Source organism: Tyto alba, unplaced genomic scaffold, assembly GCF_018691265.1.
Source record: "Tyto alba isolate M040663 unplaced genomic scaffold, T.alba_DEE_v4.0 Super-Scaffold_1000006, whole genome shotgun sequence".
Lineage (NCBI taxonomy): Eukaryota > Metazoa > Chordata > Aves > Strigiformes > Tytonidae > Tyto > Tyto alba.
This window is the reverse complement of record NW_024881272.1, coordinates 9,784,355-9,798,693: the sequence shown is the minus strand read 5'-3', so window position 1 is coordinate 9,798,693 and position 14,339 is coordinate 9,784,355. Positions and strand designations below refer to the sequence as shown.

General features: G+C 35.3%; 1 long non-coding RNA gene across 1 annotated transcript in view; it reads right to left on the bottom strand.

The window, feature by feature from the left end:
* LOC116963105 overlaps nucleotides 1-14,339 on the bottom strand; it is a 182,836-nt gene that overhangs the window by 48,279 nt on the left and 120,218 nt on the right. The window lies entirely within an intron of this gene.

Here is a 14,339-nt window from a genome sequence, read left to right as displayed (position 1 = left end):
TGGTAAACTCTAAAAAGATGTATGTATGAAATCATTCTATAGCTAGATTGGTTTGTTAAATTAGAATATTGTGCAAAATATTTAATTAACTAAGGAAAGAAAAAGGAAATTAAAAAATTTTCACGTCTACTTGAACATCTGCTGTCAAAAATAGAACAACTGTTGTTGACGTAATGATATAATGTTAGTGGCTTAACATGGACTAGTGGACTACCATTTCTTGGCTGGTTATACAAGTCCAACTTCAAAACAACAATACCTTACCTGATTCCTTGTGAGAAAACAAAAGATATATGTAATGTGCATGCACATGCACACAGACATTCAGGCACTTACGTGGTGAAGAAAAGAAGCAAAATTTAATGCAAAAAATGTTTATATCACCTCATATGTCTATGTACACCACAGCAAAGTATTAAAAAAGATACTTGTATTGTAAATAAGACCATACCTGTACCTGTAAGTATCTGTGTAAGAGACAAAAGTGAGTACCAGCTGCAGACTTAAAAGGATATTCTAAATAGACAATCAGAGAGTCTTAAGATTTATAAACTAATGAATAACACAATTTATATCTGTTGAATGTCTGATTTGGAACAAATGTTATTTTGCTGGAGAATTATTTACAAATATAAAAATAATGATAGAGATTTTTAACATCAGAGAGAGGTTAAATTTGATAGGTATTTTAAACCTGATCTTTGACCAAAATAAGTTAGATGTATTAAACAGCAGCTTTCTCTTCTAGTTATGAATGAAATTACCTTCATTATAAAAAGTCTTACTACTGTAACAAGGCATTTTTCATAATCCATCTCAATGGATGTTCATGAGAGCAGAAGGAATTAAATACCACCTAAACAAACAATCTCGGACTCAAATGAAGAATTTTTTGTTTGTTTGTTTGGGTTTTTTTAAAGAAAAAAAGCTCTTTTCTATTATTGTACAAGTAGCTGCAGAACCAGTGGATGACCTAAAATAATAGTAAAATAGCAGTGTAAATCTGGAAAAAAACAAAAATATTCAAAGCTAGCAAGTTCTTTAAAGGCTGAGAAAATGGCTTTATATTGCTTTAAATATTGAAAATTTCAAAAGCAGGCAGATTAATAGTCCTTAAAAGGCAATTATTCTTGCTCCTTTTCATAGCATCTACATCGTCACAGTGGATCGGAATAACGACATGCAGTATTTACAGCATTACTTTACAATGTACTATTTCTTAAATGACAAAAGATCTAATGTGTTGTATACAAAATGAAAAATAACTCTATTACTTTCTGCCAAATATTTTGTGTGTGTGGGGCATTATGACAGAAATAATCCCTACAGCTTCTTCAGATTCTCAGCAAAACATTTAATCCCTTTTTATTCTATTGAAGAGTACATCTGCGACATCATCTTGTATTAATTTTAAAATTATCTTCTGTAATAAGTTAATATTTACTCCAGGAAAACGATGTCATCTGTGTGTAAGAATGAGCTTGTCCTTAAATTTTCTCGCAGTTGCTATCTCTACTTGAATATGAAAAGGCAAGATAACATCAGAACTGCAACTAGCATGCATCAATTTTTGTTATAAAGCTCCTGAAACTTCTACCACTTTGTCCCTTTAATATCTCTCTCTTCACTGCTGTAAATATATGCTTACATCCTTGTAATTATCCTAGTTAGAAATGCACCATATTATTTATTTTATTGAAAAACTGAATCTCTGAAAGCCCAAGGACATGCAGAAGCTCAAACAGCAGATATAACATTGGAGAAAGAAATCAAGTGAGAAATTCTGTCAACTCTGTACATCTGAGTACCCTTTTGTAATTTTTCATACATCTGACTGCAATTCTCCTTCTTTAGTTTTTCCATTATTCATTTTGTTACGTTCATATTTGTCAGCTGTAAACCTTTACCGGAGCTTTTCAATCACTTCTAGTTATACTGTTCCTGCTTACACTGTTCTTCCCTTGCAGGTAGAATCTACATGAGATCTTTCTTTGAGCCTTTCATTTTTACATCTTTAATGTGATCTCATTCACTAATGTATTGCAGTATAATAACAACCCCACTATGCAGATGCAAAATGAGATAATATATATACAACACCAAAGTCAGTTGAAATTAAAAGTTTTGAATCTTTTCTGTTTCAATTCTTTTAGAACCTTTCTTTTCTCCGGTAAAACTTGCTCTGACATTCTAAGGACTCAGTAGTGCACTCTCAATTCCCTGGGTGTGTTTTACATCAAAACCAGAATGAATCCTTAAGATTTCTTGAACTGGGTTTACTATAGCAGATGTTGAAAATTATGACATTGGATCTTCCCTGCAACTCTGTGCTTGGAGAGCTATGTTGAACTGAGGGGGAAACTGTAGAGACTGGTTGTTGAGCGCTGTGCTGTAAAACAATGTGCCCAGGTCAGTCTTACCTGGCAATCTCTGGTAAGCAATCACACGTCATCTTCTCTGTTCCATTTCCTTTTTTTTTTTTTTTTTTTTATTTGGCTCTCTACAGCACTGGCCCTTATGGCTCTTTGCCCTTGATGGGCTTTATAGAAGCAAACTATCTGCCATAAGCAGGACTATGCCTTTATTCATGCTATCAAACAAGGCAACTTTTTACAAATAATGAAAAGTCTACTCTAAAAATTACATTGGAACTAATGTATTTGTGCTCTGTGGCAATCTGCTTTCCCAATTATTGTTTCAAAGGACAACCTCAAATAACCTGTTTGTAATGATTCCTCTGCCTTTTAATTTTTTTTTTGACTGGTTTTACTTGTTATAGAAATATAACAATATAGAATCATTTCACTAGTTTGAGTGCACATGTCAGATAACATCTATATCACATTCACAGGGAAAATGCAGAATGCACTCAAAAGCCAATTCTGCTGATGGTAATTTGGCCACATATTAAAGGTCCTGAGGAGTATCAAAGGAATGCCAATACAATTAAACAAACCTTTTATATTACAGTTTTTATTTTCTTGGTTTTGATTGACATACCTGCAGCTACAGCTTGCCTGCTACATTGTGGAGATATTTACTGCACAAGTATGAAATTATAATAAATGGTGAGATGGGAAAGGAAATCCAATACTTTTACCTTAAGTATGCACGATATGTGAAGCATTTCCGCATCTTAAGAGAACTTCAAAAGCTACACAAACCTCTGTAAATGACAACCTAAGCAAAGGACTGTATGACTAGCACAACAGCATATTATATAGTATTCTGTTTAAGGGAGGGAGGATAATTTCCAATCTTTCACATGGACTGTGCCTGACTGGAAAGGCATAGGAAGATAATATAAGAAGAAAAAAAATACAGGAATAAAAGAATGGGTCAGAAAGGCACATTCTTCACATATTTCACAATTTGCATATTATACAGACCTAAAGCTCTGAAATTTCAGCTGTCCTACAGGACATGTTATTAAAGAATCAGCAGCTGTTTTGCTTTTTATTCTACCTCATTATATCTCATGGAAGAGTTATAGCTGCAAAGAAGCATGAAATAAAAGCTCTGTACTCCCTATTACCATACTGCTTTCCAGTTCTTCAAAGCACCAAAGAAAATCAGGACTTTCATTGTTATCCTAATAAATATTCCCACCTCCCTCTGATTTCAAGATACTCATTGATATGAATCATGCACCTAAGAGAGTATTTTTACTTTCAAGAACAGCTAAATTCACCAAGATGTTTTCCCCCTAAATGCCCACTGCGATATTTTAAAAATTTATATATATAAAAAACAGATTATTTTAACATCTCAAGGTGCCAAAATATAAACAAAGATCATAATTTTTTCATGATTTGTACTTGCACTATACATTTCTATTAAATTTTATTTTGCCTTTATTATGCTTGAAGATCTTTTGTTATAGATTTTTTCACTGAAATTTGGGTGGTGAACATGACAGAGTATAACAAAAGTGTTTAGGGTATCACTATGATTTAAATCTTTTAGATGGCTAAACTTGGTAACTGTGAATAAGCTCATAGTTAAAAACAGAGTACTGCTTGGTATTTTTGTTCCCCAATTACCTATTCTGTCATGATGATGCCAGTATTTGTTTTCTATTTTTTAAACACAGATGTGCAACATCCATAAGGGCAGGGTTTCAGTAAGTGTTTAACAGTTTCATAGATAACAATAATTTTTAATTTAATGCATTTTACAAAGACAAGAAACATGCTACTGCTTGTTTACTGTTGGAGCTGTTAATATCCAAATCATGGAATGGCCTGGGTTTCTTCTCAAAATACAATCCCTTTTGAAGCACCTCCTTTACGAAGACAGGCTGAGAAAGTTGGGGCTTACCAGCCTGGAGTAGAGAAGGCTCCAGGGAGAATTTCTAGCAGCCTTCCAGTGCTTAAAAGGGGGCTACAGGAAAGGTGGGGAGGGACTCTTTGTCAGGGAACATAGGGACAGGAGGAGGGGTAACGGTTTTAAACTGAAAGAGGGTAGATTTAGATCAGGTATGAGGAAGAAATTCTTCCCTGTGAGGGTGGTGAGGCGCTGGCCCAGGGTGCCCAGAGCAGCTGTGGCTGCCCCCTCCCTGGCAGGGTTCCAGGCCAGGTTGGACGGGGCTGGGAGCACCCTGGGCTGGGGGAAGGTGTCCCTGCCCGGGGCAGGGGGGTGGAACATTGTTTGATACTTCAGACTGTCATTACATTTTGTTTATATTCAGTACCTTTTATGCAACGAACATTTTATGAATATTTAGTCGAGGATTCTGAGGCATAAGAGAATTTTAAAAGTGGCTTTGTTTTTTGTGTTAATCAAAACAAGAACATGAAGCTTGGTGATTAAAATGGATAATAAAAAGGAATGTTGAAAGAGCAAAATTTCCTTTAACAAAGTACCAATATAAGATGTAATTATGCAACGTTTAAGAAAAGCTATTAATATACCATTATACTATCTTTGTTATAGTTCAGTATTTCATACAGTGTGCATTAAATAAAAACTGAAGAACTCAGAAAGAGATGTTTCTAAATCTGGACAGAGACTAATTTAGAATCGCATCACTACCAGAGAGAACCCAGGCAAAACAAAAATAAAAATGCATCCATTCTGAAAAAAATGAAGGAGAAGCAAGTCATGAAGCACTATGATTACTAGAAGTCCTTCACACAGGAATAAATTAGAGCATGAGCCACAGTACATACAGAAACACTTGACTAGATGTACTAAAGATGTAGCTGGAAAATCTAAGAAATTCCCAACACCACCAGGAAGCTTTTTTTTAAAAAAAAAGAAAATTAAAAAATCTGTGTACGGCTTGTTGGTTTAGACTGTATATATGGCAATGATACCTTTCAAAGTGTCTGTTATACACTGGCATCAAACACTGAAAATTTAATATAGATATTTAACTCAGGGAAGAGTAAAGCACTCCAGAGAAATCCTACAACAGGATAGTGACAATAGAACTTGCGATAATTGAAACATATTTTTAACAAACATTAAGAACACTGAAAATTTTAAAAACTCACTGTAAATTGACTTCCTTTTCTAAAGAGCTCTTCACTCTTGCTTACAAGATCTGATTACCATTTTAATCACCCCATGGCCTTCTCCATGTCACACATGCACAGGATCATTATTACCTTACAATTTGCAACTAGGAATCACGTTCATTCTCACAGTATGTTGATGACTGTTCTTTACTAGGTGGCTTTTAATCTACTTATATCACTGGCCATTTTTCTCAGCCTTTTCTTATCCTTGTCTCCAATGTCTGGACTCTTCTAAAGAGTGTTTGGAGTGATGGAAATCCTGCAACATCTAAACTGCCCCATTCTTCTTTCTTGTCTCACTGATTTTCTGCCTCCAGAGGAGCTCAGGAAGCTGTCTCAGTTGTTGCTTTTCAAAGGCAGCTATGTTTCCTGTGATGGATTTCTAAATGGTCTCAGGCTACCTGCTTTCCAACTGAGCATGAACTGATCTGGATCTTGGCCCTTAAACTCTGTGATTTTATTCAAAACTATGATGCAAAGCCATACAGAGGGGAATGTAGAAAGGAAGTAATGTATCTGAGATTCTAGGAAGGAGAAGGATGCTCTTATGTTCATACACATACTAATGCATAAATGCAGAATTGGTATTACAACATCCAGATATGCTTAAAACTCAGAACTGGAATTGCTAATTTCCCATTTAGCCTGGCAGAGCTATTATTTTCAGCTGCTTTTTCACCTTTACAGTCAGAACTGGAATGGATCTCTGCTGCTCTGCTGTGAGAGTGACATTTGTTATTAGCTGCTGTGTCCTACATGCCTTGTTTTAAGAAAAGGAAGCAGTTTACAGAAGCAAACACAGCTACTGACGAGTTGTCTATGCATCTGCTCAAGATTCAGATAATAAAGGAGTTCTCTGGCTGCAGTGATTTCTAATATGCATGCCAATGCGTTAATCCTAATTATTAACTATAATCTTCTGTAAGAGAATAGCACTATATCTTCCATCAATATGTCTAGACATGAAGGTATTTGGGTGTCTAAATCTAATTGTGATGGATAAAAGGGCTAAGTAACTTAATGACTTCGAAATCTCGATCTAGGCATATAGCAAGTCAGTCCACTGTGAGCTTCACATTATTTTTTGCAACACCTCTTGGAAGAACACGGAAAAGTAGGAAAATCTATGCTTGGAATAAGGTTTGATTTATTAGAGTTCTGAATGCTTCAATTTTCATGAGGTTTGCGAGGAAACAGCACAAGGAGGAAGTGAAGAATGTTATAGCTGACATTGGAATGCAGGGGGAATCTGGCTTCACTAACTGTTATTATAACTTGTTATTTGGGCAGCATATTGGGGTGAGCGATCCTCTTTAGAAAATGTAGCATGGGATCACAGTTGATACAGACCTTTTGAATTGATATAGACTAGCTGTTCCAAAAGACAGCATAAACTGAGGCTCAGAGCTCCCTGAAATCACGCTGAGACAGTAGATGAATACCTCAGGGGGTAATCATTTGCAGTTCACATGACATTTATCATTCAAATATTGACATATCTTAAACACAGTTAGTTTGGGTGCATTTCCTATCCTGATGGCCTGATGAAGTGTCATTCAAGTTACTGTAGCTAGCTCAACAGTATCAAAGTGGTATAAAGGCACATAGAGGTATATGTGCCAGAAAAAGCAGATGCAACTAGACACAGGTATTCTGCCTATGCTAAAAAGCCCTTCTAAGAAGCCAAATATACTTTATTACGAATGACTTCCTTCCCTGCAAGGATAAAAGCAATAAGCATGCAGCCCCTTGATTTCTCTTGATCTATCTTTTGCCTGTAAGAGTGATAACATCCTGCTTGCACACACATAGAGTGACTAAATATCATTCTTTATTTTGCAGTGCTGTTCACCACGTAATGAAAAAAATCATCATTAGGATAGTAAGCCAATTCTTAAGCCAGATTCTGTAGCCAATGCACACCATCATGCTTGACCCCTTTTAATTCTCCTGAATGGATGATCAAATACCACCTGTGTTTTCAAGGCTTCCTATAAAAACTACTCAAGAGGAAGATTCATATATTTGAATCCACAGTTAACACATCCTAACTGAAGCGTCAAACCTAGAAACTGAAGTTCTAGGAAAATGGGTTTGCCTAAGCAGATGGGGAGGAGAGTATTTTCCATCAAAAACATTTCATTACATCTTATTTGTCTTATGTATGCAGGAGAAAAATTCAGGCATGTACATCCCAATCCCATGCCCCACCATGACTGACTATATAGAGGACACATAGATAAAAGTTGTGCTTCCATATCAGTCATAAATTAGGTGTTTGTAACATAAAAAAGGGCTTTCAGATTTTGACAGTAGTATTTTATGTTGAATTCTTACAAAATTATTAATTCTAAAATATTGATTTTCTGATTCATAAGGAAAAGAGGGCTGGGATTTTCTACTTATTCCTTATTTCTTCATTTCAGAAACTACTAAAACAAGCTCCATAAGAAATAATATAGCAATACAGATTAGGGTAGAATTAGGATTTATTTTTAAGATGCAGCAAGCTAATTAGACTTCTTTGGAATTCTTTTTCAGTTAATTTAATCTTTCATAAAAAGCTAAGACTGTTATATAAAAGCAACAAACCTGAGTATTTATTCCTAAACTTGCTGTCAGTATCAATCAACTTTCAAATCATAATATAAATTTTGATTGATTCTCTGTTTTGGCAACCGTACATGTTTTCTGATGTTAGTCATAAATTCAATAAACATTAAATTCCGTATCCCACAATATAGGTAATTCGTTTGTAAAATCACTGACTTCTAAAAAGCAACACACACACTGCAGAAGAAATCTACGGGAAGGAAAATGAACGAGATGTTAAAAGAAAAAATAAGGAAATTTTAAAATGTTTAGTAACAGGAGAAGAGAAATGCAAACTGATCTTAAAATGATATGGTGTCCAACACTTATTACTTTCTCTCATGCAAACCTTCCTCTGTTTTTAGAATGCCCCACAAAGTGAAAAATTACTGCATGATCCTCTTACGGGAAATTTTTACCCCTACATTCAATGATGGCAGCATTTATATGATTTCCCTTTAAGCGTGTACTTTACTTGTTTCTTTTATAAAAGTCTCAAACAGTTTCCATTTAAACACATTAAACAAGCCTAGTGGAAGGGTTTTTCAAGCAAATGGTGTTTATTTTCCATTACAATAGAAGTAATAATTAATAATTTTTCATGTCACATCACTGATTTCTATAGAAGACAGTCAAAATGCTGCCATATGAATTTTCACACCAACAACTACATTGATTTCCTACTTGGTTAGCAGTTGCTAATTAAGTCTCTCATACAACTATTTATGTTACCGTACTTCCAGCTGTACTTCTGCTTCTGTCACAAACCCAAATTATTTCTTTCTGTCTTTACAAACAAGAAAGCTTTCATGCAATCTAAGTGAAGGCTGAACTACAAATGGAAGCCTGGTCAGCCCTAACCTCACAACAAAGTAAGCGAAAACAAGCATATCCAGTTATTTTGGAGTAATTTTTGGCATGTTATAAATAAGCTTTTGTTTCCCAAATGCTCCTCCCCAATCTTCTGGGTCTTGTGTATCCCTTCAGGTAAAACCACCTAGAGAAGCTGTAGGGATCTTTCCCAAGTCCCTTGATTCTGGATATGCAGCAGCTTCCTGGTACACAAGCAGTCTAATGCCCTCTACACTTAGCACTGGGCTTTATTTCTTTAGTAAAGCTCCTTGAATCTGTTGCTTTTTCATCATGTTTCTATGCTTTAAATAGGCAAGACAAAGGAACAACCACATTTCTTTAATAAAGGAAGTAACTCTTTTAACTCAAAAGATATGGAGTGTGCTCACCCTTGTCCTTCAGGAAAGGAAAAAAAGGGAATGCTTTGCACAAATTTATGCACCAATGGTTAGCTAACTCTCACCTTTCATATAAGTTATTAATTTTATTTTATTTTTATGGCATATTTTACCTTTATGGATTATTCAGGATTTTTTCCCCTTCCACAATTGCTAAAGAACCTTCCCAATTAATGATGGCTACATGAATAATTTATTTATTCTTTTGCCATCTTTGTATTACACAGAAGCCTGTCTGCTAAACTCTAAGTGATGAGAAAAATAAGTATTTCCAGCTACACTTCTTTTGTGGTTTACAGAAAAAAAATAACAAATACTTCTTTACTCAAAAAGCTTAGATAGCCTTTTGAAATATTGATCCTGTATATAATAATATATGACCACATTTCCGATTTAGCTGTTCTTAGCCTCAGGTACTTGATAGCTGGTTTAAGGAGAGTAAAAGCTGTTTCAAATTCCCAAGCCACAGAGCAGCTGTTAGAAAATTATTTTTTCCCAACTAAACCTACACTGAAGTAGAAATAATTCTATCCAAATTCTGTGCACTACATAACACATTTGCACATTTAATTTATAAAGAAGGTTAATTACTTTGCTCTGCTAGCATGACCCGCTTCCATGCTGCAGCCGGAAAGCATTAATGATTTTAAAGAATGCATCAAGGGAGTGGATTTTTTCCTCTAGGGTTGCTTCTAAGTCTTCTGTGCTCAGCCAGGCAATAAGAGATGCATGCATATCTGCTGTGATTATATTCAGAATCCCAAGAAGTTTGAACCTGAAGGAATGTCAAACAAGGCTCAATAATAAATGAAGTTTTGATGCCAGAATCAAAACAAAACAAGCAACATAATTTCTATATAAACCTTATGTTAAACATATTTCTAGAAAAACATAACTATGCATCAAGTATCTTTTACCATGTACAGCTAATAAGTTTATGCATTATTCAGGCCAATTATTTCCTAATAATTACAATTTGAAACAGTAGGATAGATGATTTTTATAGAACACATTCACGGAGAGGAAGTGATACAAGGATATTCATTGTTTGTAAGATGCAGCACATTCATAAAGGGTATCTGGCTTGACTATATTGTTACAGCTAGCAAATTATGATCATTCGTTGTGTACTGTAATCATGTGATAAATATGTGAGACAGAGAATAATAATTCTAGCTGTCATTAGTGGGACTACTGAGTAATTAGGGAATGATTGTTTCAGACCTCTTAAACAGAGTGCAAGATGTAACCAGTAGATTGTCTTCTTCCTTTAATATGAGGCCACTGATTGTCCCCATCATTCATATAAGATGCCTGCATGAATTCCAGAAATAATACAGACCTGTCACATACAGCAAATAGAAAGAACTGGGGAGTGAACAGTGCATAGTCACACTGATGGTTACCTTCTTAGCACACCTACATCACACCTCTGACAGGTTCCTCAGAGCCAAAGATTTTTCCTGAATTGAATGACAGACATAAGAGCTTCAAAACTGACTTTCTCCTAATTTAATGTGAGAAGACTCAAACTGTTACAAACCTTTTTGGTCATATCAACAGAGTTATGCAGAAAGAGGATACAAAACACTTTATTACTCTTATGCACCATGCACAATAACAGTGAGCATAAGGAGCGGTTCAGACTGTTACATCTGGAGCCTCAAGACTTCAGATCCATAGGCTTGCTTGCCTCTGTGTGAATTAGCAAAATAAACCCATATTTGGTGGGCAAACATATTAAATAGCTTGCTCAGATTTGAGAGACACAAGTAGTCTGTCAGACTGGGGTCTTTTCAAGATCAAGACTTGAATGAGATTCCAGAATTATGAGGATAATGATTCCAGAATTAATTTATCATTCCATAAATTAAGGGTAATATACTTAGCATTTACAGTGCTTTTGAAATAGCCACCTAAACCACTTATATGCAGTAATCAAGCAAGCATCTTGCTCAAGAAAGTTCCCATTTATGAAACAGTAACATTTATTTAAAATAAATACACGAAAAAACCCTTGCCAATTCAACTCTTTCCAACCGAAGTAATCATTTACTGATATGTAGCTATTTATTAATAAATGATCTAACACTATGGTTGATTAATGCTAATAGCATACTGTGCTTTAGATACGTAGCAACGGAGAAAGGAACCGCAATGCCTGATCAAATTGGATGAGCTTTATACCTCATTCTGTTATGCAGTTATCTATTTGAAATTGAGATGTGATATCTGATACAGAACAGCATGATGACTGATACAGAAAAAATAAAGAGTTCTAGAAAATTTTAAAATAACCTCCAACAAGCATAAGTACTGGAGAGTCCACATAAGTCAAAACAGAAAAGTTGTGGTTTATGCATGCTTTTCATCCGTGAATATGATTAAAACTATTCAAAGTAATGGTAAACCAGCCCGTAAGAACACACAAGTTCATCCTTTAGAAAGGCATTCGCCCCCCAAAAAAAACAAAAAAAAGGCATGATTCTTTCATATATATAATTTGGTTATTGTTTCACTTGTACTGCTTGGCTGTTTTATTTTTCTAAATATCTTTGTGTGGAATGTTCCAAGTCAAGACATTATTTTAATCATGTCAGAAATCCCCTTCCTATTAAGGAAATGAGCCAGTAATCCAAGTGAAAAAAATCATAATACTTTAAAGAGAAATGACATTATGTGAAACACTGCCTTCCAGACAAACCACAACCCCTCTCTTAAACCAACCCCCTCAAACCCAGTGAAATGTCCTACGTGTATTAGAGACTTGTTTTTAAAACATTCCTTGATAAAGTACATGTGGCATGCTTTGCTAACTTCCGAGAGGCATATGAACAAAAAACAACCAAAAGAAAAGTAGATGTAAACACTTAACACTCCTTTCCTGCGAAAAAAAAAGATGTATTTTTCCTATAGACTTTCCCCAGCACCGATTCCTTGCCAGCTACTGAAAAGTCCTTTATTTCTAATGCACAAGATACTAAATTTTCAAGACAGTAATATTACTTTTTGCTCCACAGGCCTTGCCTGCACTGTCACAAGGGCTATAATGAAGGCTAACAAAACCAATAATGATTACCGTGTTTAAGTATAGACTACTACACTAATTAAAATGCTCCTTTATTTGGATTTCCAAATTCAAGTCAAAACATCACAGAGATCATAATGCCAGTTCTAGGCCCTAGTTTACTGCAGATTTATTACTTACAAAAAACCCAAAACCTAACAAAAATCAGTGAGTGAGTATTTTCTTATACTTCTACATATCCTATTCTACTGCAATATTACTCTGTTATGGTTATGATATATTATCTAATTATAATACATTAAAAAAAATAAATAAAATCAACTACATTCTTGAGGATCATCATATATATAAACAAGAAATTTTATCCAGATCAGTACTGGGGAGTGTGAGTAGATGATGGAGATGTTCCCTTCTTATCTTAAATTCTATTAACTGTAACTACTCCTACAAGTTAAGCTCGTGACTTTAAAAAAAAAAAAAAAAAAGTCAAATCTCTATTCTCATGGTCCTGTGTTGAAACATTTTATGTCAAGTTACTAAGTTACTTGTACTGTACATATTAAGACTTCTCCATTTTATACCTATATGGCCTGTCTTCATTACCTGTAAAACATAGCATTTAAGAAACAAAGAATTTTTCAGTGTGCCTATAAATATAAACAAAAGTTTCAATCAAAGCAATAATGGTTTGAATGCATAAAAGAAGGATTCAAAGGCAATTCTCAAAATTTATTTTTACTGTAGGGACTAAATTATTTTAAACCCTGATGCCTAGGGAAATTAAGATTACATTGACACTTAGATTTCTGAGCTGCTCCTAGGAGATTGAATATTTGTACTGCTATTAGTTTGGAAATATGCTGGATCCCCATGAAATGGTCGTTCTGACTCTTACAGTTATTCGGAGAGGGTTCATATCATCTGTATACTGCTTCACCACCGTAAGAAGATTACTAGACTGTTAGAGATGTGATTTTGAAAGAAGATTTAAGAAGTATATTTAAATAATTTCTAACATCTCAACCTGCACAAACTTTTGATGTAAACATAATTAGACCACTTTTGAAATGAGAAAGAATTTCACTAAAATGTTTGAAAATATTGGCTGAAAATTACATTGGCAATGAACTGTTACTAAAACATACTGAATCATCTAAGGAATAGAGGTGTCCCTGACACTACATCGTTGCATACTTTCAAGAGTTAAAAAATAAAGATAGGCTTTAGAGCAACTACTTGTGTCCAGTTCTCTGATAGTAAAATGGTCAAATGAGAAAAACATGAAAGATTCTAGAAGTCTCATTGTAATGACTATTTTCTTAGGAGGAGTTAGGAATTTTTTTAAAGGAAGAAAATGTTAAAATTCTAAAGATATCTATTTAATATCTTTATCTTGTTGACAGTAACTTCCTCTTTGAAATGCTAAGAGATCTTTCTTTGAATCTCTGAATGTCCTCCTCTTTATCACTGAAAGAGCTAAGCTAAATTATTGCTTTGGTATGCACAGAGGGTTCAAGGAAACTACACCATCAAGATTTCGAGAAATAATTCCTTTTGTAACACTACCAGGAGCTACAGACAAGAATCTTCTAAAAGGAGGTTCAGCGAGCCTAAACACTTCCTACTTTGGTTCTATGTGGTGTCATGATGCTCAGACCTCCTGCGGGCAGGCCAGGCAGGCTGCCTCAGCTGGGTCCCGCAGATGCTGCACAGGGCTGCAGCTTCTCTCTGGTTCCCCTGTGCAGACGGGGAGCCGTGCGGCAGCCCGGGAGCTCACCTCTCTTCGTGGCTGCTGCTCACCACTGCGGCACCGCCACGGATGGGTGGGCAACCTCCGCTGCAGTCTGATGGTACCGTTGCCCTGACAGCTGGTTAGCCTAGGGCCTGCCCCAGCTGCTGGGTAATTTCTGTTGCAAGTATTCATGGAAGACACACGCAGACAGACAA